Source organism: Rhagoletis pomonella, unplaced genomic scaffold (assembly GCF_013731165.1).
Source record: "Rhagoletis pomonella isolate Grant_MI unplaced genomic scaffold, Rhpom_1.0 Rhpom_scaffold_00012, whole genome shotgun sequence".
NCBI classification, from domain to species: domain Eukaryota; kingdom Metazoa; phylum Arthropoda; class Insecta; order Diptera; family Tephritidae; genus Rhagoletis; species Rhagoletis pomonella.
This window is the reverse complement of record NW_023458566.1, coordinates 15,445,189-15,472,370: the sequence shown is the minus strand read 5'-3', so window position 1 is coordinate 15,472,370 and position 27,182 is coordinate 15,445,189. Positions and strand designations below refer to the sequence as shown.

The 27,182-nt window shown below is 32.9% G+C and overlaps 1 protein-coding gene and 1 long non-coding RNA gene across 2 annotated transcripts in view; one reads left to right on the top strand and one right to left on the bottom strand.

Moving 5' to 3' along the window:
* Window positions 1–27,182, bottom strand: part of LOC118747931 (calcium-binding protein E63-1) — a 191,426-nt gene that overhangs the window by 143,539 nt on the left and 20,705 nt on the right. The gene's annotated exons all lie outside the window — the stretch shown is intronic.
* Window positions 5,018–16,662, top strand: LOC118747936. Its single transcript, XR_004994003.1, has 3 exons — window positions 5,018–5,642; window positions 16,227–16,265; window positions 16,623–16,662. It is a non-coding gene; the product is annotated as an uncharacterized LOC118747936 (long non-coding RNA).

Sequence of the window (27,182 nt, the reverse complement as noted above, 5' to 3'; positions counted from 1 at the left end):
AGTTTTGGGTGCAGTGGTTAGTTTGTAGAATTTTTGTAATATTTTTGCGAAGTTTGAAATGTCTATTTTTTCGTGGCACAATAAATAATCAAAGGAAAAATATCCAAAACTAGTCGAAATATCACTCGACTTAATCAGCTTACCACAAGTGTATGTATGTACATTAGGAATGTTAATCCCGGGATCCCGGCCGTTTTAAGGTCCCAAAAATCCCGTGATTCTTCGCAAACAATCCCGGGATTTTCGGGATTTGTAATTTGCACTAATGGCAATAATAGAAACTCCTTTTCTTGACCAGTATTGGCTATATTTATTTGTTTATTTAATAATTAATATTTTTTCATAAATGTCTAGCTCATTATACATATAAATAACACCGCGCGATAGTAAATTTTAAACTCAAATATCAATATATTCGCGAAACGATGGGCCAAATAAAGTAAAATTGAGTTTTTAGTTTTTCACTCTGACGTCAGTAATTCAAAAATGATTTAAAAAATTCAGAAATATGTCCTTAGAGAAGAAGAAAATTAAGGAGGAAATCCTGTAGAATTTAAACAGATTCAAGTTTTTGGTGCAGAAGGACTGGTAAGTATTTAAAATGTCCTTTTAAAATTTTATCTTTGAAATTTCGTAATATTTGTTTTTGAAAAAATTATAGATATGTTAAGGACTTATATATACTCGATAACATCCTCGGAACTTCCTCTTTAATTTGGTACCCCTATTTTTATTCTACATTGCATTGAATTTTTTAAATAACTTTTGAAATCAATCATATCTTTGAAATTACAACGTCCTTTAAAATAAACCCTGAAGTCATAGAGAAAAAATAAAAACGCCTCTTTAAATAAAAAAGTAAGTTTTAAACGCATTTATTTATTATTTATTTCATGGTGGGAGAGCTTCTCAAACAATATAGTAGCAATTTTTTCGACTCAAGTTGTTGAAAAGTATCTAATGAATATCTAAATCCCGGGACTAATCGCGGGATCCCGGGGTTGTGATAACGACGTCCCGAAAATCACGGGATCGGAAAAAGGTGAAAAAACTAACATCCCTAATGTACATACATGTGTACATATGTAGACATTAACATAAGCGCATGCGGATGTACTCTTATAAAGGCATACAAATTGCCGACATTTGCTTCATTATTCAGCTCCAATGACGTTCGCACGTTTACGAGTATTTACCTGCTTTCATATTCACCAATGAACTTAAACAATTTGCTTGTTTATTTTTGGTAATTTTTTATGTATGTTATTACATATTGTTAATAAATACATACTATGCATGTACATATCGTCGATGTTTTTTTGCAAAACCGCCCATCTTACCGCACTCAAATTTTACAGGAGAGCGAAAAAACGGTTTATTCTTTGAATGCATTGCTTTCTTAGGCGGTATTTTCCCTAACTATTATTTTACAAAACTGTTGTTTTAATAACGATTTTAAGATTTTTATGCATAAATCTCGATGCCTGGAGTTCAGGGGTTACCAAATCTCATTTTTGCCACAACGGCGATTTAGGCGGTTTTGCAACTGGTCGATGGGCGGTTTTGCAAAAACCTCGACGATATGTATAAGTTTGGCAAGCGTGCCGTATACTTTGTGATCTCATGCATATGTGTTTAGATTTTGTAATAAAAATTTGATGTGCTGTACGATAATTGCATGAGGACTTTGTATTAAGCACTGATAGTATACCTACATATGTATGTACATATATGTACAAGGACATAGCCAGGATTGTATGCAATTTTTTATTCAAACACTTTTAACACGGGCCTCAGATTTTCGGTAGACTATTCAATTATTTTCTTTTCAATCATCTCGCGATTTTCGTAAGTCCTGAAAGACTCCTTATTGGCTGCTGGGTATGCAGTTATAGTTGCATCACTATACTCAATCCCGACGGTTGCGTCTCTGTTCGCGCTCTCGGGGCAATGTGAGAAACCCATATGCGAGATGTGGTAACCAACTTGTGTGAAGCCTTGGTTCACGACAGAAAGAGAGGAGGCTTCCGGTGGGGTCACTCCGACTTATTAAGGTTTAAGGGCTCACTAAAGTTAGCAGCATACAAGTGTTTGAGGAGTGTATGCAAGAGTGTTGCATTCAACGATTTACTCTAAAAATATTATTCCTGGGCTTTTGTTTTTTTTAGGTGATAACTCGAAAAAGCAAGAGCGAATTTTGAGCGCTCTACGTACTCGGATACGTACTGCATATATTTGAACGTAAATATTAGTAAACGATCTATTTATATAGTATATATATATACATACATATATGTATGACGAATGCTAATATCACACATTTGAACGTCAAATCCTATCATTAGTAATATATTTTCTTAGAAAAATTAACACATTAAAGCAACATATGTAACTAAACGAGAATAAATTTTGCAAATAAATCTATTTATTATGATATACATACATAAATAGTCATGTAGTAGGTGAACTAGACAAAATCTGGAGGGTGGCAACGTCATTATCGACGCAATCTATGAGGGCGTGATATAAGTGTGACGCAAATCTTTGGCAGAAATTTTTTGTGATATGTTAAAAAATTTTTTTTTAATTTTTTTTGGAAATTGATACTTTAACAAACTTTTTCGGCACCGAGCCAACGTCTGGAAAAGTTTTGAGCATACTGATAAAATTAATTATTTCTCCATACATATGTAATTATTTTCTAAAATTAATAAAAACAAAACCTGGTGGCAATTTTACTTACAAAACAATCATTTAAAAATAAAACCTCTCTTGATTTTAGTGCGACTTGTAGACATTTGCAGGCATTGTAGGCATTTTCTTCCATATAAAGACTTTGTTCATGCGTTATATGGAAGAAAATGCGCAACACCCTCGACAAAAAAGTTCTCAAAAATCAGCGGTAATTTTTTAGCGTCTTGAAACTTGCACTTTATTATGCTAATGGGCTAATCGAATTGAAAAGTTAAAAATTTTATGAAAACTTTTTGTTTTTTTTTTTGTATTTTTCCGATTTGTGTATGAAATTAAAAAAAAAAAAACAATTCTTGTGGTTTTTGCAGTTGAATGAAACATATTTTTTTATAAAAAAAATAAGAAAAATTTGGTACGAAAAGTATAAGTAAATAAAACCTTCAAACCCCAGGGTATTCATATTTTTGGCGCTGACTGTATATGATAGATATGTATGCTTTACGAAATACATATACTCGAATAGTATTGGTTTTATATATTATTAAAATAAGATCTGTGGTAGAGCTTTTGAGAGTTGATGCCTGTAGAATTTTTTTTTTTTCTTAAATTAAGAATCTGGTCTTTAAATTATTCATTTGGCTTTAGTTTTCGAGATATTTCGGACTAGAAGTGTAAAAATATATATATATTTTTCCCATTGTTTGAGCTTTTGTAATAGAATAACAATGCAAAGTGGAAGCTTTTTAACGGCATAAAAAGAAGGCTTAGACATCGCCATTTATTCCAAAAGATAAAATGAGGTGCCTGCGCATTAGTAATTTTTTTAATCAAATATTTGGCGGATGCACCCTGCTATATCCTTACCAATTCGAACAACGTAAACATAAAATACGTGCCCAGATATGATAAAAGTCGGAATTTATTCATCTTCGAATGAGCATATTGCAATTCACAACTTTTCAAAATATTTTATGGTTAAATTGAGCTCCTAAAAGAGAATTAATACAAAATTTAATTAAATTGATGAAAATTAATAAATTTTATTTTTTTGAAAATATTTTTAAAGCCCTATGTTTTAGAAATTTTACTTCTTACTTGGAGCTAAAAGGGCCGTATTCTTTCTCTTCAAAAGATTATATTCCACGTCTATATCTCTCTGCAGAAACTCAAAAAATGCCAACAATTACTCAACTTCTCAAACACTTGTGCTGCTCTGGCTTGTTCCATAGTCTGGTGAAGGTAGTGTAGATGGGGCACTGTTGGACTTAATTGACGTCATCTGGGATAGCAAGTATTTTGGCCGGATATTAGGATGAATATTTCGAAGTAGTTCAGTTAGAGAAATGCTCCCCATGCTCACAGGAACTCAGAGGTGGTAATCAAAATGTACAAATGCATATAAAAATTTCTGGGTACCCTAGAAGCATTTCTGCATCAAACAGAAAATTTTGAAAACAATTTCGTTTACGTTTTTTTGGCGATTAGGACTCCATATGTTTATGCTGCTCACCTATGCTCACCTAACCTAACCTATTTCGTGCGGCAGCTGGCTCTCCTTTTCATCTTTACTCTAATAAATGAGATTTCATGACATTTCACTAGTCCACTACGTGCAAGTGGAATTAAGTTGTTTTTACAAAAGTCTTTCGATATATTTTTTTTTTTTTGCATTTGTGCATTAGGTACAAAACGATGTCTCCTCATAGCAAACGCTTCGTCGGACAGAGAACGCCCATACAGTTGTTTGTTAGGTTACGTTTCACTGCCCCAAATTTTTTTTCTCTACCAACATTTCTTCTCTGGTCTTTATTTTTTATTTTTATTTTTTGTATTTGTTACCGGCTCATTTTTACTTTGAAATCGCACAGTTTTTGTTTATATTCGACATGGGGCGATCTCAATCTCTGCCTAGCAATTGATTTTGTTTTTGCTGCTGTCGTTTTTTTTTTGTTGGCTGGGGCTGTTGCTGTAAATGTTGCCGGTACCACAACGCGCCAGTGCTCATTGATCGGTGATCATTATTCGCCGCACAATTTTCAATTTTATTTAAAAATCTGCTGCGAAACGGCTCGCATTCGAAACATTTTGCGCGTACTTTCAGTGATTGTTTTAACTACTACAGCTCGGAAATTGAGTTGATTCATTTCGGTGATTTATTTCGTCGTTCGCTCTTACGTTTACATATATTGAAAATTATGAGATTTTTTTCGGTCGCCCATATTAGCTATTTAGCAACTTAGCGCGCCCGAGTGTTGAGACAGTTTTATATGAATTTCGTGACCACTGGCACACATTTCGCCGTGCGTTTTTTCTGCCTACATGCATACATATATAGATGGATACATACATATGTACATACGAACGAGTAGTGTAATTTTCTTAGACCTGCTCGGACGTCAGTGTTAAAATTTCACATCAGTCGTCGAAATCATTTAGATTGCGAAAATGTGTGCATTCGCGTCAAAACAGTTCAGCAGCTGAAATGCGTAAATATAATATAAAAAAATTATATATAACATACCTGCGCAGACTGCAGTGTAATCTATTGCAAAATCAATAATATAGATTTATTGATAAAAACAAAAATATACTACATATTAGTGCATCAACAAATAATTAAAAAAAAAAAACCAAATTTTTTAAAAGCTATTTTAATATAAGTATGTATGTTTACATGGTACACAAAATATAATTGATAAGGATTTAGTGCTCTTCAACAAAAAAAAAGGTGTTATATTTGAAACATACAAAATTTAAGTGATTAATTGAAATTATAAATGTTGATTATCAGGCTTAATTCAACGCCCGTTTAAAAAAAAATATAACAAAAAAAAAGCTCTAAAAGCATCTCCTCAAAAATAAGCAAATAACTTCAAATACATATATCACTAGTGTGTTCATTTCTAATTCGAATGAGCGCAATGAGTGGCCTACGCCAGCAATTAAAGGTAAGCTTATTTGATTTTATATTTAGCTTCCAAGTGGCGATTGTTGCCCTATTTATATGTATCTGCTAATTTTCTACTCAGGAAAAACTGTATGTACGTTTGTATGTGTGTAATCGTGATCGTTGTTCACGTTTTTTTTTTTTTTTTTAATTTTACATCAGATACCCTTTAGACAAAATTACTGGCATTGACTTCATAAGTAACTAGTAAAAACGATAAATGTTTATAGTAAAAAAATAGCTTTATATGTTTTCAATTTATAATTAAAAACAAAAAAAAATAAACCCCACCCAACTTCTTACAGCTTTGGCCAAAGGTATTAGGCTCCCCAATATATGATGTTTTTTTTTAATTTTTGGCTTGTTTATTTAATATTTAAATATTTTTTTTTTTTAAAGCCTAGCTCGGTATTTAACAAAAAACATATCAATCCAAATACCTAACTTTTTGCAAAAAAAGGCAAAAATTCTGCAAACTTTTACCAAAATTTCCGACTTTTTATTCAGAATCTTTATAAATTTTGATATGCAGTTTTTAGTCCATTAAATTTTAGTACAATAAAGTGTAAGTTTCATAATGCTAAAAAATCGCGTTGATTTTTGATGATAAACAAAATAAAAATTTTAAAAATTATGGGCAGGGATGTATTTTATTTCATTCCCCTCTTGGTTCAGTTGCGGATTCTTTTTAAAATGCTCTGAAAATGCCATTCGGTTAGTGTGGTCACCTCTCTTATTAGCCAAAAAATATCTTGCATTTCACAATCCTTGTAGGGTCAGAATGACTTGTCTAGCATAAGCGCTCTCTTGGTGATGTGGACATTGTTTTCTGGTTGAGATATGAGGCTTGTTAAATACAAAATCTTATCATCAGATCAGGTATCAGGTATCAACCCCAGATCCCACGGAGAGGCAGTACACACCACTAACCACTCACTCAGCCACAGCGGCCATCCTCCTTTATCAAAGCTTATTTAGGTATTTCATAAAGGATTATTAAGATAATATACATTGTGATAATAATTGTTATGAATTAGTGTTGGCCCTTAGCTAACATCAAAGTAAATGTGATAGTGTATTTTACTTTAATTATACTTATACTAGGAAATAAATCAATTATTCATCATCAAAATGGAACTCGATGTAAATTTGGGTGATTCAAAGTGAGGTCATGTTAGCTCAAGGTGGCTGCTGCAGACCATTATGATACCACTCCGTCTGGGTTCTAAGCTAGGCTGCGACATTGGCTTAGTAGAAAGAAGTTTGTGGCACTATTTAGGTTAGGTGAGGTTGAAGTGACTGCTGGTATTCCTACCAGCACGCGCAGGAATACATGTTGGGTACTTTGATATACTGCAGGTGTTTCTAAACCCCTACTTCTCTTTGAAGCAGTTCGTGGAGTCAACAAATCTCTACAGGTTAGATCGTTTAAAAATTCTATACCCAAAAGTTTTTGTCGTCTTCTACATAACTCGGGATATTCACACAAAGTCCAGGTGTTGAGATTATTGCTGCTCGTCAGACTTCTCTCTATCTAGACTTCAGAGAGAATCGAACCCGCAACATTAGATGTACTGAGCCAGAAAGCTAATGACACTAAAACGCTGTTTGTTCGCCTTTTCTGCCTTGCCATCGGTTTTGGTTCTCCGATGATAACATGGGCAGAGTTCACCACCCTTATTTATATATCGGACCATTTCGTCAGCTATGTATCTACATAGTTGCCAATAATGTTACTGGTGGCTAAATTAAGGGCCGGTAACTCAATGTCTGGTTAACACTAATCGCCGGTTAAACATAGTTATCGACGTTACCGACTCCCTGTTGTATGCATGGAGTCGAAGACGTCGATAACGATGTTCAACCGCAGATTAGTGTTAACAAGACATTGAGTAACCGGCCCTAAGTCTTCTAGACGTGTTACGTTGCCGTCTGTTCGTTCAGAAGTCTTCTGCAATCGCAAGCTCCCTGGCGGGTTATATTACATTTTCGGGGATTCAATATATTGGCTGGCTCTTTTTCTTGTTCAATACTTGCTGGGCAACCGTAGAGCCAATTATTGCATCACCTCCGGGGTGTGTGCTACCTTATGAAATGAATATACGGAAGAAAATTTGGTAAGTGGCTTTGACGGTTGCCTCGTGTGTAGTCAGCATAAGAAATCTTAAAATTGTTACCAATACACAATCAGCAAATCCAATCGTATTTCAACTTTTCAAACTTCCTAAAATGATCACCTAAGTATGTAAATTCTTAGAACATTTCTGATGAATCATCAGTTGTATTAAAACATATAAATAAAAAACTGTGTCTACGTACAAGGAATAAATTGATAAAAATCGATGACTCAAAAAATGCACCACGTTATCGACATCTTATACGAGTACGAGTACATCATCGATCGGGCCATTTAAATTCAAAACACACGCAGACGTGCGCACTTAACACGTTCATGGCCACATTGGTTGTTTGCCTTTCATGTTGGCATGGATATAAAAACATTGAATGTTCATTCGCACCTGAAGCGCTTACAATGAGAGCTTGTATGTACATTGTTCGAGTTTAATTGCAAATTAAGAAATTAACACATAAAATCAAATATTTTTGCAACGTGGCATTCAAGCGTGTACATACATAATACTAAAATTATTTGGCGATTATTTAGTAGCAGTTCGGGCTGCATTGTCCAAGTGTTAGTGTTGTTTCTTGTTCAAAAATGCTTCATTTAAATATTTCTACTCAAATACAACATACATATTTAACATGTTAAAGTATGTATCTCCGATATGCAATTGATTTCCATTGGTGAATTTCAATGAATTGCAAAAAGGAAAACGAAATAGAAAACATTCTCTACGTATCAGCTCAGCTGGCTACTTCAGCCACCTTAAAAATATATTTCTTTATTTATTTATGTAGTTATTTATAGCGCTTTTTGGCATATTGACCATTGCCAATTTGAATTGCCTCAGATGTTCTAATTTAGCGAAAAATTCCCTAAGACATTTACTAATTGGAATGCAAAAAAAAAAACAAAGCAGAATTTGTAATATGTTAATTACATTGAGATTTGGGACAACAAATACCAATTAGAAATTCCTGACTATTTGTTTATGTTTTCTAGTTTCCGCGATTTTTAACAACAACGAGATCGCTAGATTATGTTTTTTTTTAATTTAAAGACAGTTGTAGGCACTGAATCGCTTCCCAACTCTAGATATATGCATACATATGTACAAAACTAGCCATCGCGGTTTTTTTTATTGATTGGAAGTGGATTTCCCATATTTCGGCAAAAAACTTAACCCTTGACGATCGAGCGATCTAAATGGGTCACTTTTTAATTTGGTTTTATTAAATAAGTTTGAATGCTGTTTTTTAAATAGTTGTATTAAAGAAAAAATTTGCAATTTTGTTTTAAAGACGATTTATACAGTGGCTATTTTTGAAAACTATGGCCAAATTATATTATTTTCAATTCACGTTTTTGATAGTCTTGACATTTCCAAATACGGCAAGCATTTAAAAGGAAAAAAATTAAAGTTTATGTTTTTCTCACCAAAATTATCAAAAAAAAACTCGATGAAATGGGATGCGTATGTATACTACGTTTAACACGTTGCTCACAGACAACAAATTTGATCAGATGCTAGGTAGTTGTAGTTCGTTAAAAAAAATTAATTTGAAATTTTTTTTATCAAATACCAAGGACCACAAAATGGGTCAACTTACGTATAGTGCATCGGGCAGGACCTTTGCCATCTCATTGTACCCACGAGGCGTGAAGGATTATTTTCGATCTAATTAATGCCTGATTGAGACTAGGTCCTGCCTTCTCCCTTTAAAGAATAGTCGCACAATTTTTAAATTTTTAACTCCTATAAAGTTTTTCTGCAAAAAGACGATTTTTTATGGATAAGGATTGAAAATGTTGACTATTTTCAAAAATAATACTGGACACCAGCTTAATTAGGGACATCTACAGTGGACTTTAGATGCCGCATTCGCTGTTAAAACGCCACAAATGGAGGTTCTTGACCTCTGGTGGATTGAAACTAGCGAATTTTGGTGACATTTTGATGTAGTATTTCTCGTGGAAAATGTTTTGTTTGTGTAAATCCTATATTCCTTACTGGAAGCATCCCAACGCCTGGGCATTCACACAGGAAAAGCTGGACACTTTCTTAGCAATCTGCTAGCTGACAGCCGTGGCAAGTTCTATTATATGTAAATGCCATTATTGAAGCATATTTGCCTTTGAGGCTAATGTCCCGTGATGTGGGCTACAATTCTGAACACGTCTGTCCTTGATTTATTAAGCAGATCCAAGGTGTTCTTGCTAACAAGCTTCTGTGTTCGCCAATTCATTGCCTTCGATGTTCGCATGTCCGCAATCCATCCTGGAGCCATCGGTGTATAGAGTGATATGATATCCTATTTATTAGCCTTCTCTTATGGATGGATATCACACTTATGCGCTACAGCTGAAATCAAGATTGGCTGCTATATAGTCTGTCCTCCCTGATCAACCCATGACCGAAGTTTCTAGTCTACTTTTGTAGAAATACGATTTAAAGAGGAGATAAACTGTTAAACCCATATTCGTATTGTAAAAAACACCCTAGAAAAGTGGAATAGCTCGAAAATTTTGAAATTTTTGCCACAAAATTTTTTATGAGAAATACTTTTAAGCTTATACATAGGTTTCAGGTTTTGCACCTTTAAGAGAAGTGACTAAATATTTCGTTTTAAAATAATAGCATAACTCTAATGCTGTTTAATTCAAAATCTTTAATATAAATTACTCTAAAAAGAAAGCCTAAAACTATTTTCGAACGTTTACTAATCCTTTAAGAAAAATCAATAGCAACGTCCTAAAAATTCGCTACACTACCCTCGGACATAAGTAATTTAGTGCTATTTTTTGTGTATTTTTCCACATTTATCCAGTGTAAACAAATTATATAGATATCGTTGTTGTTATTGCTTACTTCTTAATATGTATGTGCAGATACATAATGTACATATTAGACTGCATCACCAAAACAAGTTGCGGTTTTTTCCGCCGGGATTACAAAATTTTTTGATATTTGAAGACGTCCACCAAAATATTTTGGCAAAATATTAAGATTTACGTGAGCTGGGCCGATTTAAAAACACCTCCAAAAATGTAGTTTTTTACGATTAAAAGTAGTTTCTTAAAGAAATTTTTGAAAAAAAATTTTCTCAGATGATAAAACAGTTGAAGCTTAAAAAATCTGCATAAAAATATTTAAGAAAAATTTTCAACGGAATTGTAATAATCTTTCATAATTTGCATGAATTAATTTGCAAAGAAACAAAAAGGGTGAGGAAATACCTTTCCAAAGATAACTCTTGTTTAAGTCTAAATCGGAATAGTTTTGGCTCAGTAATTCAAGCTTTTATTATACCAATCTTTGAAAAAAGTTAAAAAATCTTATTATTACGATTCCGTTGAAATTTATTTTTTTTTTAAATATTTGTATGCAGATTTTATTAAGCTTGATTTGTTTTGTCATCTGAGGGGATTAAAAAAAATTTTAAAAACCTATTTTTGTTCATAAAGAACTCTATTTTTGGAGGTATTTTCAAATAGGTCCAGCACATGTAAATCTTAATGTTTTTCCGAAATATTCTGGTGCAAGTTTTAAAATATAATAGATTTTATAATTCCAATGGAAACACAGTACAGATTTTTTTTTGTATGGGGAGTGATTCAGTCTAATGTACATAATATGTAGGTACGTTAAACTTCTAAATTTTTTTTATACTTATATATTTATTTATTTTTTTTTGTATATATTTTTTTCAACTAATTCGCTAAAAGCGCCAAAAGCATAGACGCATTTATAATGTTTTTTTTCGGCACCGCAGAAAGCGACGTAGACAACGTTTTTGTGTTTACATTTTGCACGCCAATTTTTGAAATTTTTATTTTTTAATATTTCCATCTATTTGATTCTTTAGCTGCCCAATTACGTTATTTCATCCAAAAACGCACAACTAAAATTTCAGTCTTTGATTTTTATATACATAAATATGTACATATGTATGTATGTATGTACATACATAGTATTAATTAAATGTACACATCAGACAGTCAACGATTTTCCTTTGTTCACACGAGACTTGAAATGTGCTTTAAATTGCTTTTATGACTAATTAATTTATTTGCGTTTTATTAAGAAAATTTGCAAATGTAAGTTTGTGTACAGAAAAGAAATATTCAAAAATATTAAAATTCATAGCGTGTGTATACATATATGTATACATATTTATTCTCACGAGAACATGAGTGGATGAACGGCTGAAGCGTACGCGGAATACTTGCTTGTCTATATCAAGGTGCCGAAAGAGCTTTTAACTTTTCTTCAATTGCTAATAAATCACAAGATTTGATTAGCTCATTTGCACCGTTTACCGTTTATTGTTTTGCGTTTTTTTTATTACCATCATAGTTGATATTCATGTATTTAAACAAACAACAAATGCAAGTTTGTATACAAATTTTTTTCTGCTACATTCAAATATTGTACAAACATACACATGCACTCGTAATTAAAATTTTTACGTGAATACATAAAAAAAATTTTAAAATTTTTCTCAAGTACAACATAGAGATATACAACATTATATGTAAATCAGTGCAATGTCTCGTAAAATGCATGGCCATTTGTTGAAACGATTTGGCACTATTACTCGTTGGCGAGACCTTTGCTAATTAAATGTTAAAATTTGTCTGGGCATAAGAAGTTAAAATGTGAGACATCATTCCGCACTTAAAGGTAGTCGAAAAATAGGGGAAGCTGAAAGAAATTATCGTAAAAATTCAATACTAATTTTCAAATAATACAATTTTGTTTTTAGAATAAAAAGACATAATATCTTTCAATATAGTTTTATTTTAAACAAAAAAAAAAAAGAGAAACAAACTTGAAAAATTATCGCATAAATGTATACACACAATATATACGGTGGCGAGCATATAAATAAGGAAGATACATTTTGGCTGGTTTTCTTTTCTTTGTTTAAAATTTTTGTATTATTTTTTATGAAAATATATTTATTATCTAAAAAACCATGTAAATTAAAATTTCAAAACATTGAATTTTAACAAATGCTGATAAAAATTTTAAACATTTTAAACAGATATGCCCATCCAATTCCAAGTGCAAGTTTGAAGTAACTTGGACTTACCGTTGATTTTTGGCAATTTTTTTGTTCGCGTGTTTTCTTCCATACAAAGTATGTCCGACAATTTTTCTGTATGGAGAAAATGAGCAACGCCTTTCACAAAAAAAATTACAAAAAATCAACGGTACTTAAAATTTACACTTTGAATTGAATGGGCTACAAAACTGCACACTCGGAATGTTTCTAAGACATTTAAGCAAAAAACTCAACATTTTGATGAAACTTTGTCGAACTTCGCTAATTCTTAAACGACGTTTGAAATTTTATTTCATAAAAAATAGTAAACAATAAATATTTATTTTTTTTTGCCACTGTATCTACATACATATTTTTCATAACCATGCATTTTTAGAGGGAATTAGTATTATTTTTTATAATTTCACTAAATTCAAGTTAAAACCAATTCATAAAAAAAACTTAACAAACAATTATAAAAACCTAAAAAAAAATCAGCCAAGAGACACTTATACGTCCCGACTTTTAAAAAGTATTCAAAGGGACAATTTTCTCAAAATCGTTACTGTCCCGCCAAAATCGGTACGAATGGTCACCGTACTCATACCCCAGCAGACCTACTATCAAGCTAGCAAATTTTAATTAATCATTTGTAAACTGTGTTAATCTACATAATATATTTATCAGAAAAAAAATGCTTCGTTATCCTAGAAAAAAAAAACTTGCGTATAACAAACGACAACTAAAATTTTTAATTAAATTTTGCGCTTAAGAATAAGTATTTTGTGACCAGGCTGCAATATCATTAGCGCATATTTGTGATTCTCATATTTAATTTGAATACTTTGCATTTATTGCAAAACATTTTTGAATCTAATTTACAGAGATGTTTTGCAATTTGGTTATTATTTAGTACTTAAATTACTTTCAACATTTTTGTAATTTCGAAATAAATTATAAAATGTGAAAACTGTTGGAAAAGCAAAACGGGTAAATAGTACTACAGGATTTTCGAAATAATTTGCGAAAAAATTAAAAGAGTACAAATACATATATTTATGTATGTTTATTATACATATGTATGTATGCACCTCATTTCGTCATAGTTGGCCACCAAAAATATGAACAATTTATACATAGCTCGAAAAAATGTTGTGGTTTCATGTGGTTTTTGTTTACATATGCTCAATACACTATACATACATTCAAATATTGTACATCTCTAGATTTTATTAAATGTAGCGCCCTAAAGCGTCTGTTTGCCTGTCTGAACGCACTAAACTCAAAAACTTCCTAAATGATTTTTTACGGTTTTCATTAATTGACGGTGTGACTCTGGTGCTTTTCGTGTATAATTTATTAGGTTTTTTTTTGTAAATTGAAGGTATTTGGAAAAAAAAATGTCGATGCGTTCGTTCTATAGTAAAACAATTAAATAAGTATGTAGATACAACTTTAAACGATCGGTGTCAAACGAAAGGCACCTGCGTACATTTTATTCCAAGCTTATTTATGAGCTTAAAAATAAAAGAGTTAATTAAAACTCATTCAATAAGTCAGTAATGTTAAATATCACAATTCAACGCTATACTTATAAATAATTATAAATTAGACCTAACGCAATCTGTACGCTATCTATCCACGCATTCCTCTCCTTTCCAGAGGGGACATCTTTTTGATAAAGCCAAAAAAGAAATGTCGTCGCTAACATATCAAACTATCGAATGTGAAAGCAAAGGAGGCAGAGAAAAAAAACTTTTGTAAAAAATGCTGTTGTCCATTAGGAAAAAGTGTGGGACAGAATAAAAATCTGCGGTGACTTGTTCTCGAACCCAGGGCCTACTGAATGACAATTCACAGATCTACCTATTCGTAACGTCCCTGCAAACCATTTTTTCAGAGTATTCTGCATTGTAAAGAAATTTTAAAGAATTCGTTAAGATTTCATCCGATTTTTTGCCGAATTTTCTAAAATGAAATAAATTACGCACACTTCCATTCTTTTACGAAATTTCGGAAGAAAATCTGTGAAGCAACGAAAATAATGCTGCTATGTGAAGTATATCTTTCAGAATTTTTCCAGAATTTTCTTTATTTTTCGTACAGAAATTTCTTTACGAGTTCGTGTCAACCACTTCATATAATTTTCTTTGAAAATTCGTAAAAAAATCGTTACAGAAATGAGATGCTCCTAACGATTTCCTTAAGATTTCGGGAACTTTGGTTTGCAGGGGTAAAATAAATGTCTTTTCATTGTATTTGTGGGAATTTATCAAGAAGTGTGTTTGTACTGCTAAATAAGTCGCCGTAAAGAAATGAGCGCAAGGGTTCTAGTGGCTAAATTAACCCTCTAATGCCCGTTTTTAAAATAACGAACATAGATTTTGCAAATAAGCGTATTCGGAAAAATTTGGGCTTCTGATTTATAAAAAAAAAAAAATCGTTGAGCCAGTACAGCCATGGGTTTAACTGTGGCATGAGAACATTTAACTGAGACACTCATCAAGAAATCACTGCTCCAAAGCTCAACTGGCCTTTATTCACCCAAAACACACATTTCAAAATATTATTAGACAATTATATCTGCTAGAAACAAAAGATATTATTGCGTTAGAGAAACTAAAAGCCAATACAGAATGGATCTTTGATAATACAGCATTTTCCAGCTTCTACATACCGCACGCCGGTTGCAAAAGGGGCACAACTCAAAATTACACGTTTGTCGAAAATGCGAAAAACTACTTCTTAGCACAGGTTTTAGGTTTTTTTTTTTTAACAAATTATAATACAAGTTTGCTCCAGCTTTTGCTGAAAGGTAAATAAAAGCTCTGTGTACATTTTTAGCGTATAATTTCAAAACTGGCAAATTATTAGTTGTGCCTGTTTTGAAGACGGTATGCGATATGTACACGTACTTATATACATATCGTTACTTTAATTCACAAAGGCCCTAACCATCGCTTTTTTCGAAACTGCATTTTTCACAGATTTTGGTAGTACCAAAACTACGGAGTTACATGCCACTTTTTAAAAAGCCCTAACTGTTTTTGATACTCTTTTTATGATGTTTTTTGCTTCTCCTATGAAATAAAAAATCTGTTGGCTTTCGTGAATTAAGGTAACGATATATGTATTTATTTCAATAGAATTTTAGGCAGGTGGCAAATTGCGTGCCTTTGACCTGAAGCGGTAAAGTCTGCCTTCACAATGGTGGTTTAATCATTAAATTTTATGGAGTATTGTGAAAGATATGGAGCAGTCACCCAAATATGCCTTTGGGAAATATTGAGTCGGATAAAGCGACAGCCTTAGCCGTAAATCTCAAGCTCAACACTCCGTTCCTTTTTTATGTTTTAAAACCGTATCTAAAAAGTGTTGTGATATTTTTTCAATGCTCGTTTATTTGTATTTTCAGATGCTGGGAACAGCATTGCTAGGGAAACGTACCACAAAGGTGAGCGATGCTTTTATTTAACAATTGAACTTACAAATATCTAAAAAAAATTGCATATCGTTACGTAAAGGTGAAAAAGATGTTAAGTCTATTTTTTGGAAATTTTTTAAATAAATATATTGAGCTGGTCTCATAAAACAAAATTTTTAAATCTGAATTCATCTACGTGCAAATAAGAAAGCCATTAATCACCGAGTGCGATCTTTTTGACAAATATGGACTAGTTTGCATCAAACAACTAAATTTCTTGAAAAGTGGACTAAGCATCTTTTCACCCGCAATATGTAGTATTTATTTACATATCTACACAAATATTTGAAGTCATATTAAATTGCTCTTTTGATAATTTTTTTACAGTCTGTCAAAAAGAAACCATTCACCGAAGTAGAATTAAGAGGTAAGTTGAACTTTTTTCCTTGCTTTTTCTTTTCTCATGAAACATACAAGTATTATAAGGGATGCCGTGATTTTACTAAAAATTATTTTTATTTTAAAACAGTCAAGTATTTTTTCGAAATCGTTCAAACAAATACAAATTTCTATTGTCCGTTTCGAAGAAACCACCAATTGTTAAGCACTGAGACAAGATGTAATATGGATCGTATGAAACTATCCATAAAACCCTACTGTGAGAAATGTGGCACCGAATAAATTAGCAAAATGTGTTCGATCATGCAACTACGTACATACAAACATATACGCACTTTTTTTTTGCATAAAAACTTTACTATACTCGTAGTTTATGTTGCATTAATAGTTATGCCAAAAATATCTAATTTTCATCATTCTCTCCTTTATGTTAGAAACGAATATACTACTTATTCACACTAAACCTATACACATGTATTTTTAGATATCGACATACTTTGTAAACTTTCACTTTTATCTATTGGTGCGGACATAAAGATGTGTTGCAATAAACATCGTCGCAGTGCAAAAAATCTCTCTGCCGCAAGACTAAACTGTCGATGTTGCGTATACGCCACGTACTTACATACATTAACGTATGCTGACCGCTTTGTACAACTTTGAAGCTGTCAACCAACGGCTTGTCCAGCTCTTTGAAATATCTATGCCTAGCAAAATTTGTACACTCATACATACATACATTTATTTCTCTATTTATGTATGTACGTGCACATGTTGACCGATCGCGACATGCCGTTGATTACGTTTGCCTATTCGTTCGTGGCTGTGTATAATTTTAGATGTTGCACTAAATTTGTGCAAGTTGTGGTCGCTGTGTTTGTCGCATGTCGATTTTAGCTGGTTGGCTTGTTGTCGCAATAGTTATGGTGTCACGTGTTAAATTTAGCACTGCGATGCCTGCTGCAACTTTAACGGTGCATGGGTGTTGAACGTTTTGTATTTTTTTTACGATGAGAAGACGGAGACCCATGTATATGTGTTCATGCATATACACATAGATAAGTTGTGGTCATATTAAATACATATAGCTGCGAGTAAAATAATAGCAGTAAAAATCAAAATGATGCTGCTGGTAATTTATGTTTATTTATTTATTGTTAATAATTTTCGTTTAAAATTTTAATTAAATTTGGGTCGATCAGTACCAGAAACCGCATAAATAAAAATTTCAAATCTTGCACAAAGTTCACAAAAATTACTTAAACTTAAGAAAATTTTTATCGAAATTTCGATTTTTAAATTAGAGATTTCGTAGAAAGATTTCGAGTAAGCATTTTTGTAGCCCATTCAATTTTATTTTAATAAAGTGCAAATTTCAAGTCGCTTGATTTTGATGTTGATTTTTTAGATTTATTTATTTTTTTGTGGAGGGTGTGCGCATTTTCTTCCAAATAAAAATAAATTTGGTTCATGCGTTGTATGGAAGAAAATGCGCAATATTCTCGACGAAAAAAAACTGCATCTTTCAAATCTAAAAAATATTTTTTTTGCAATTTTATAAATTCAAACTAGGTTAGGTCGGGTTTGGTTAGACTGACCATCCAAACTAGATTTCAACCATATTTTTGTAGCTCCTAGTGGTTTAAATGAGTTGCCGTCGTTCGGAATTTGTTAAAAAACGCATTCAGTTCAGAACTAGTAATTTATTTTTGCACGGCATCTTTTAAAATATTTGCAAATGTAAATGGATATGTATTTTTGTACTAGTACATTTTTGTTTATCATTGGGACCAATCGTTGGCAAATATTTTACATATTTTATTTTATTTTTGCGATGCTACATTACGATAATCTATTTTAATTCTTGCACTTTTCGATGTTAACTTCGTCTGTCGTACGCAATTTTAGATCAACGACCTAAGCCATTTGGGCATTTATTTTTAGAATTTAACACATAGGTACTATGTATTTATTAGGGACGGTAATCATTATGAGTAAAATAATTTAAATCAGCATTTAATCATTATTTTTTTTACTCAACGAAAATAATCATTAGTTGATTTTTATTTTTTCGATCACAAATAATGATTATTTTATGATTTTTATTTTTCGCTCAGAGATGCCAATTATTATTGAGTTTTATCTTTTCACTTAAAAATAATGATTATTTATAAAATTGAAAAGACCATACAGACCCAAACTACTGTAATTTTCATCTGAAAATTCTGGGACTTATTCCTTTTCTTAGGGTGTCGCTACCTCTGAAAAGGTTACGCCGGAAATCACGTTGGTATAGCGTTTGAGTTTTTTGAACTATCATTATTCTTAAGTGAAAAAAAAATAAAACTCAATAATAATAATTATATTTGAGCGAAAAAATTAAAATCATAAAATAATCATTATTTTTTTTTTAAAAAAAATAAAATTCAAGTAAAAATAATTTCCTTTGAGCGAAAAAATAAAAGTGAAATATTAATTATTATTTTTAATCTTTATTGATTAAACTCGAAAAATAAAAATCATTGTGTAATTACATTAGGATGTAAGAACATAAGTACATTAGTATAGTAAAAATTTTTGTACGACGATTACAACTTGTTGATTTTTTTGGTTAAAGTTAAAAAAAAAATAATTATTTTCCGTCCCTGGTATTTATAAATTTGCACCAAATTCTAGAAAATTTTATTTCACCTACTTGTTTACATATGTACATAGATACACATACTATATAATTGAATGTGTGAACGTCCGTAAACCCATTCTATCTAAGCTTAGAATTTTTAAGTCTCTTCAATACTTTCTTTAATAACTATCTATCACTGAAATGTCTAATCAATTCAGGTTTCATAACAAAAACTTTGATTTGCTCTAAATGCTTGACTTGTTCTGCTATTGTGTCTCATTAACAGTTATTAATAGTTTTTTTTTTTACCAATCTAAACAGAGTTATACATAATTTAATTAAATTGGAGCAGCAACATTTCATTGAAACGCCAAAAGCTGATAACAATTTCGCAGTGAGCTACCTACATACATACATATGTACATATGTATGTAGTATGTGGGTATGTACAAAGAAGTAATATAATTCAAATCTAATAAAAAAATTACTTACAACAAATGGTACAACGTAGTTCAAAACACGTAAGTAGATGAAATATCTTGTTTTTTTTTTATATGTAGCTGTAGCCAAGCGCTTTGCATTAATTAAAAGTGCAAATAAGCAACCCTTCGTAGTCCACTCAGATAGCATTGTGTATTTTGGTGGCGCCTAGAGTTGTTTTTAAATGATAAATGTTGTAAAAAAAAAGCAAAAGATTAAAAATGTTAAATAAAGATGCTTTATGTCACCCACAAAATAGGATAAATGAACAACTGCGGTGTCATGCATAATCTTTAAAATTCTATTTACGAGTATTTATTCTCTGAAAAAGCAGACGCTCTGCTAAAATTTTTGCTATTTTTTAACCTGAATGTTGTTCAAAATGCTTACGTAAAATCATAGATATTAATATGATGTCTACACTGCGATCTAGGGTTATATTGTGCGCTCTGCTCATCACAACACTTTTGTTAAACTTTATTCTTCTTCTTATTTATTGGCGCTGTAACCGCCTAAACGATTTTGGTAAAGTCCAAAACAGCACGTCAGTCGTGTCAAGCCAAGTCTTTTCCCCTGGTCTTTCTTCTGTTACCAGTATTGCAATCCGCGTTGTATACCTTCAGAGCTAGAGCCATTATGACCATTATTCGTACTTGACCAAGCCAGCGTAGCCGCTATGGCCCACAAAAAGTTCAGAGGAGCTTTAGGGGGTAGAAGCGGAGACCACACTAGAGCTATGCTTCTCTCTATGCTTCTTTGGGATCTCTTGGTTATGGCATCATGTACTACTATAAGTTGTAAACTCCTTGGCCGAAGCACAGAAGCGGCAAAGATCGTTTTACCAAATATCTAGATTATGCAGCTGACCCCTCATATTTTGGTTGGATTAGGTTAACTGGAACGGTTATTTGCTATAAATGATCTTGATTTTCTGCCAAATCCTAGTGAACCCTATGATGTGCTTTTCCCCACGCTGGCTACGTTCTCGTAGAAGTGTTTCTATATAGGATGTGTTTCTACATAAATTGTTATGCACCTCGCCCTTGCCGGCCATATGGCCAATGGTCTAAATAGTATTCCGTTAATATTGCGGAAATAAGCCGAAAGTTGGGTTTTGAGATCCTTAGCGAAGTCATTGTTCCTCTTCCATCGAGCAGTGGCCAAAGTGAGCACTATACAATGAATTAGTTGACCTGCTGTTAATGGCTTTGTCTAGCCCTTTTCTCAACCAAACATATTGTAAGGATCCTTGGCCTTCTTGAATGTATGCATATCGTCTTGGTCGTTACCGACACAAGAGCCTTGAAAGCAGCTCGACTATCCACTACAGATGTGAGTTTTAATGGAACTTGGTCGAACATATTTACTTAGCTCATATCGCATAGCTCAGCCTGAAATACACTGAAATATTCTACGGCGCTATAGGCTTCTCTCAAAGATAGGTTTCCAATATCCATTTTAGCTCATCTGAGACTTTCTCTTTAAACGAAAAAAACTTTATGGCGGACCAATATGGAGGCAAAATAACTGTTCGACTTCGCTCTTAGAGAATAGTTTTATGAAGTTTATGCTTACCTAGGTCAGCACTATTTTCGCTGGAAAATGTTACGCATTGTCCCTATCCGTGTTTTACATTCGCTAAAGTTCTTCATTCTTCATTTTCTTAGCTTAAAATATTTACCATAATCTACATATATTTAGTGCTACCTCTAAATTAAATAAACACATTGTTTTTTTTTAATTTTTTACATTATTCCGAAATCAGAGCAACCTTCCCAAATTCAGAGTTTTTGCTTATTTTCCATTTTGTGCAAAAATTTCCGTAACCTAGATTACGGTTACACCCATGCGTCTCTCCCCTCAATGCAGCGTTACTCATATTCGCGTAAATACAAATTTTTATCTTTAATTATCACAAAATTGCTGTCAAAATAAAATACGCCCACAACATCTCGGCTACAAAGCTTACCATATTCGGCTATAGTTGGGGCGCAGTGACAATGACAAAGAATGGATATGAATTTAATTTGTGTGATTGTCTGACAGTCTACAATATCGCTTTTCATTATTATTGTATGTATGTATTTTATTGCTTTAATATACTTGGAATACCGATCCAGTGTGCCGTGCCGCAGCTGTTGACGAAAGATGTTGATAAAGCAGCAGTGTGGTAGCAAAAATGGAACATGAACAAGTGATAAACACGTGTCTACATTTGGTACCCTCTGGCATTGACATTGTTTTAACATGAATATGCGCTACAAACTTACAAACCACTTACAATGTATAAATCTATGCACTGATTGCGATAATATCAACACAAATTAAAAATTAATTTTTAAGAAATGAATTGACAAAATGTTCACACCCAAAGCGGGACTACAAGTAGAGCGCCGTAACAGTGGTCATGTTATACAAGGGTGTTAGTATATGTAAAGATATATCTAAGATAAACTTGGTTACATACATATGTATGTATGTGCATACAAATAATGACACAGCTATAAAATTTTTCGATTTCAAGTGAACCAAAAAATTAAAACCGAGAATTCTCAATTGAAAATAGGTTTTTGGCGGCGAATATACTCGTATGTATGTATGTATGCATGTAGAATGCACTCATAAATCCGCTGTTTCACTATTAAGTGCGCTAACTACTACTTATCTGATATCTACCCTGCAGCAATAAGGCGGCCAATTTAAGGACTAATACTTCACTGGTTAATATTTGACTGGTCAGAATTGGACATTTGCTTGCATCGAAAATGTCAGCCTTCGACCAGTCCCCAAGAAACCGGCCTACAGATAGACGAAAAGTACAGTTTGGCAGTGACAGGGTGGTGTTGTCTTGCAATTCAATAAAAAAAAATTTAAAGAACACCACCCTGTAAATGTCCCAATCGCTTGGTCTGGCTTTGATGCAAAGTGAACATTTGAACACACATTTACATGCGTGACTGTAGCTCAATGCGCAGAGATGCTTGCCACTATTTGTTAGCTTTCGGGAGGGTACGAGTTCAAATTCAGAGGCAACATGGTTATAAAATTATATTTTTTTTCTTGTGTTTCCGAAGTATGAAAAAGCATCTGTGAAGTGCAGAACGCAATCTTACTCTAACGAAAAAAATCTCCAAAATTGGACTAGTCCAGGACTATCTTACGGTTAGTGTTGATTGGGCCGGTCCTTTTCCAATGACACGCCAATGCTAAAAATGGCAGTTGAAACCATTGGCAGGGGAATTATGAGGGACTAGTACTGGTAACAATAGGGACTATCTGAGGGCTAACCTAGGGTGAGTCTGAATTGCTGCAGGGTATTGAGGGATTCACAACGCTGTCGCAAGTGTCGTATTGCTGTATGTCGTAAACTTTAAAAGCTTAAATAAATGTTTAGAGAACTTGAAACCACAACCAACTATTTTTTAACAATGCGAAAATTCATAATATGACTTTGATGGTACTTTTCGATCCCCCTTAATATTTTTTTAGGCGTTTATTTTTTACGACATACTACAATACGACACTTACGACACCGCTGGGAATACCCCACATATATCTATATATATAATACGCGAAGGATTTTTTTGTTTAGGATAAAAGATCTGCACCGTTCGTTCGATGCCAAGTTAAAGCGCTTGGCCTGCAGATGTGCAAACTGGTTTTATTTTTTCGAAAAGAGTTGCCACCTGTTGAACAAGTAAATTCAAATTATTTAATAATCAATTCCATCATATCCGCACGGTTCGTAAGATTTTCCAAAATGAGATGTCAAATTAAAGGGCTCTGGCTTTAGATGTGCAACAGGGTTTAACTTTTTCGAAAAGAGTTACCACCTTTTAAAAAATTTAGTTCAAATTATTTAAAAAGCTAAACAAATTATTACAAAATGGGTATAAATGGAAATGGTTTTGAAAATCTTTGTTTCTTAACTTAACTCTATGAGGGTTGCCACCTATTTAAAAAATCAAATTCAATTTGAATCAAGGGAACTAGGGAATATAAATATGTATGGGCGCCAGACGAAAAAGTTTAGGAGCGTAGTAGTTTGTAAATATTTTGGAGAGGAATGCCGCCTGTTTGAAAAGTCGAATTTATATGAAATATTTAAATATGGACGTCAAGCGAATGAATATTAAGAGATCTTTAGTTTGAACCTTTAGAATATTTTTTAAGTGTTTGAAGAGGGCTGCCATCTGTTTAAAAATTAAATTCAAATTATTTAAATAGTTAAATCAATATTTACCATTTGGGTACTAATCGCAATAGTTTTGAAAATACTTTATTTCTTAACTGCGTGTAAGAGGGTTGCCACCTGTTTAAACAATCAAATTCAACTTAAGTTAAGGCAATAAGGGGAAATTAAAATAGGTATAACAATATGGGGTCAGACGAAAGAGATTTAAGGAGATTTTAGATTGAAAATATTTTTAAAAGGGTTGCCAGCTGTTCGAAAAGTCTAATTTAATTCAATTGGCAATATCTATCTATATAATACGCGAAGACATTTTTTGTCCAGGATATAAGATCTGCACAGTTTGTCCGATTTTCAAAAATTGCGTGTCAAATTTAAGCGCTTGGCCTGTAGATGTGTAAACTGGTTTTATTTTTTCGAAAAGAGTTGCCACCTGCAAAACAAATGTACTCAAATTATTTAATAATCAACGCTATTAGATCAGCACCGTTCGTTCGATTTCCAAAAGTGGGCTGTCAAATTAATAAATTCAAATTAACTCACCCAATTAATTGTAATTTTCTGTCAAAAGAGAAAAAGATTGAAGAAGATTTTGGCTTGAAAATACGTTTGAAAAGAACTTTCACCTGTTTGAATAGTTTGAATAGTCGAATTTAGTCAACTTATACACAAGTTTTATGAAAAATTAAAAAAGCCTTGAATAAATAAATAAATATCTTTTATTGGGCTTGCCACCTTTTCGAAAGGTCGCACTGATCTAACTAAGTATGTACGTATATTATACGAGAGGGCATTTTTTGTGAAGGTCATTAGATTTGCACCGTTCTTTCCAATTCCAAGAGATATTAAAAATCGAAACTATGCGAGACCTCTCTTCATTCAGAAACGGCAGCATGGCATTTAGAGGAAATATGACACTCGAATCGCTTTTAAATCTGATTAACATTTAGAATATTTTTTAGATTTTTTTAAATTCAATTTTGGGCGTTTTAACGCCATGCGGCTTCACTAGTACATATTTATATTCTCCCCACTGTTTTCGTGGGTTAACTTTATGGGTGTGGGTGTGCGTATGTATGAGCAACCCGTAATCAATAATCATGATAACAATGTTATGCTGATTATTTGGTTTTGGTAAGTGCCCGCAGAGAATGCGGCCGCTACATTGTTTTTAATTAGGAATTTATGATTATGGTCGCTAAAATAGCGACCTATCGACTGCATGCAGTGCAGAGTGAAGCTACGTGCAAACTTAACTTTTAACTCTCACTAGCACTTGCAAAAATGTTTACTGCGCAATTTTTATGAGTTAAGCTAACTGGTAAGAACTTAAATTTTTGACATGTGAAAAATGATAAGAGCTATAAAAAATTAAATTTATTAAAAGTCGATAATTTTTGCCAGTGCTCATCAGCAAATTAAATTTACTGATTCTCACAAATGGGTTAACATTTCCCCACACTGGCAATTTTTTTTTTTTGTCACTTTCCATTTTTCGTTAAGTTCAAACAATAAAATTCTCGCCTTTTAGATAACTAATAAAATAATGCCAAGCAAATTGTTAATGAAAACTATGTACATATGTGAATTTTGAATTTAAAGTTTCGCAATTTGGCAAACTCCAAATTCATCTTAGACCAATGGTTTCTTTAGCAAATTTGCTTAGTATTACACGTCGAATCCTTCTGTGCAACACGCGAATAGTCGAAAAACATTTACCCGCCCTAAAGTCCATATATAAAAATGTAATCGATTGCGATCAGTAAGATACACATAGTTAGAGTAACCTGATATCAGTTTTATTCAAGAGCACAATACATAAACTTACAACCGTAAGGATAGTCTGGCCCTCTCTTGCGCTCCCGCAAAGGCGGTTGACAATACTCGTATCAACTCGTCGATGACCTCTTTGCAGTCAACACCACACTTAGATATAAGGTCCATACCTTAAGAGCAAGCATTCTGTCTGTCCACCGGCATGTTAAACACAGTCAAACCCAGCTGTGTTGGCATAACTCTACAATTAAAATATATAACCAATCAGCGCCTAATTTTTCATTAAGTCATTTCGCATTCGCATAGTCAATCTAATCAGCAAACGATTTTAATGTGAATATCCGTTCGTCGGCTGACAGTGCGCACGTTGCCCACAACCTGCCAAACCCCAACTATTAGCGGAACAAATTTATTATTTACGTATGTATGCATTTGAGTGTTTAATATGTATTTACAATGTTTGAAAAAGCTGCGCGAGCACGACATTCATAAATTTGATAACTTGCGAAAAACGACCTGCATACAAACATACATATCGCTTCCTTAGCGGGAAATGCCGGTAGGTACAAATTTTCAAATTTTACAGAAAAGGATGAAAACTTTTCAAACTCATTTTCTTCAAGAACTTATAGCCTATTTACACCAAAGGCTTAACTGCAGTTAAGAGCTGAAAGAATTTCCAATAATTCCAGCATGGGGTGATCGGCAAGGTTTTTTTTTAAGTTTTGCTTTTCTCCTTTCGTCTGCTTCTACTTAATAGGTGGAATTATCCCCTTCGAGTTGGTATCTCCGTTTTCCAATCGGCATAAAGCAGTTAAGGCTTGGTGGAAATAAACTATTATTTGGCAAAAAAATTTCAATGCGAGATTGCGCGTATTCCAAGCCTAAAGAACTCAAAACGAATAAAATTTCACAACGTTTATGAAAAATTGTTGTTGTACTTGTTGGGAGTTTTCTGTGACCTTTTTGGACTTAGCACATTTGCATGCCACAATTTAGAAACGGTTGTCAATAAAAAAGGTAGTTTGCTCTTTTAGGAAACGAAGAATTTTTAGTTCTCCTTGCTTCTTACTTAAAAATAAAAATATGATGCTTTAGATAAAGTGGACTTAGCAACTTTTCACTCGAAGCTAGCGATATACTAATACGCATACACACATGTACATATGTATTAAATATATGTATGTAGATACTTATTATTACAAAATAGTGGCCCAATCTCACCCACACCGGTCTACTTTTATATTAGTTTTATAACCTAAGTGTCATAAATTAAACGTTTACTCTACCCTTTCGCCCCTCGGTCTGCTATCTGTCACCAGAACCTTTGCTCAGCCACTTGGATCCCACCCGTCGCTCGACAATCGAAAGGCAACAGGCAGGCAGGCGTTGGTTGTTCAGGCCGCCTCAAAATCAGCAAACGAAGACAATTTTTATCTCCGCATATTCGGGCAGATAAGGCAAGTGGCGCGCGGGT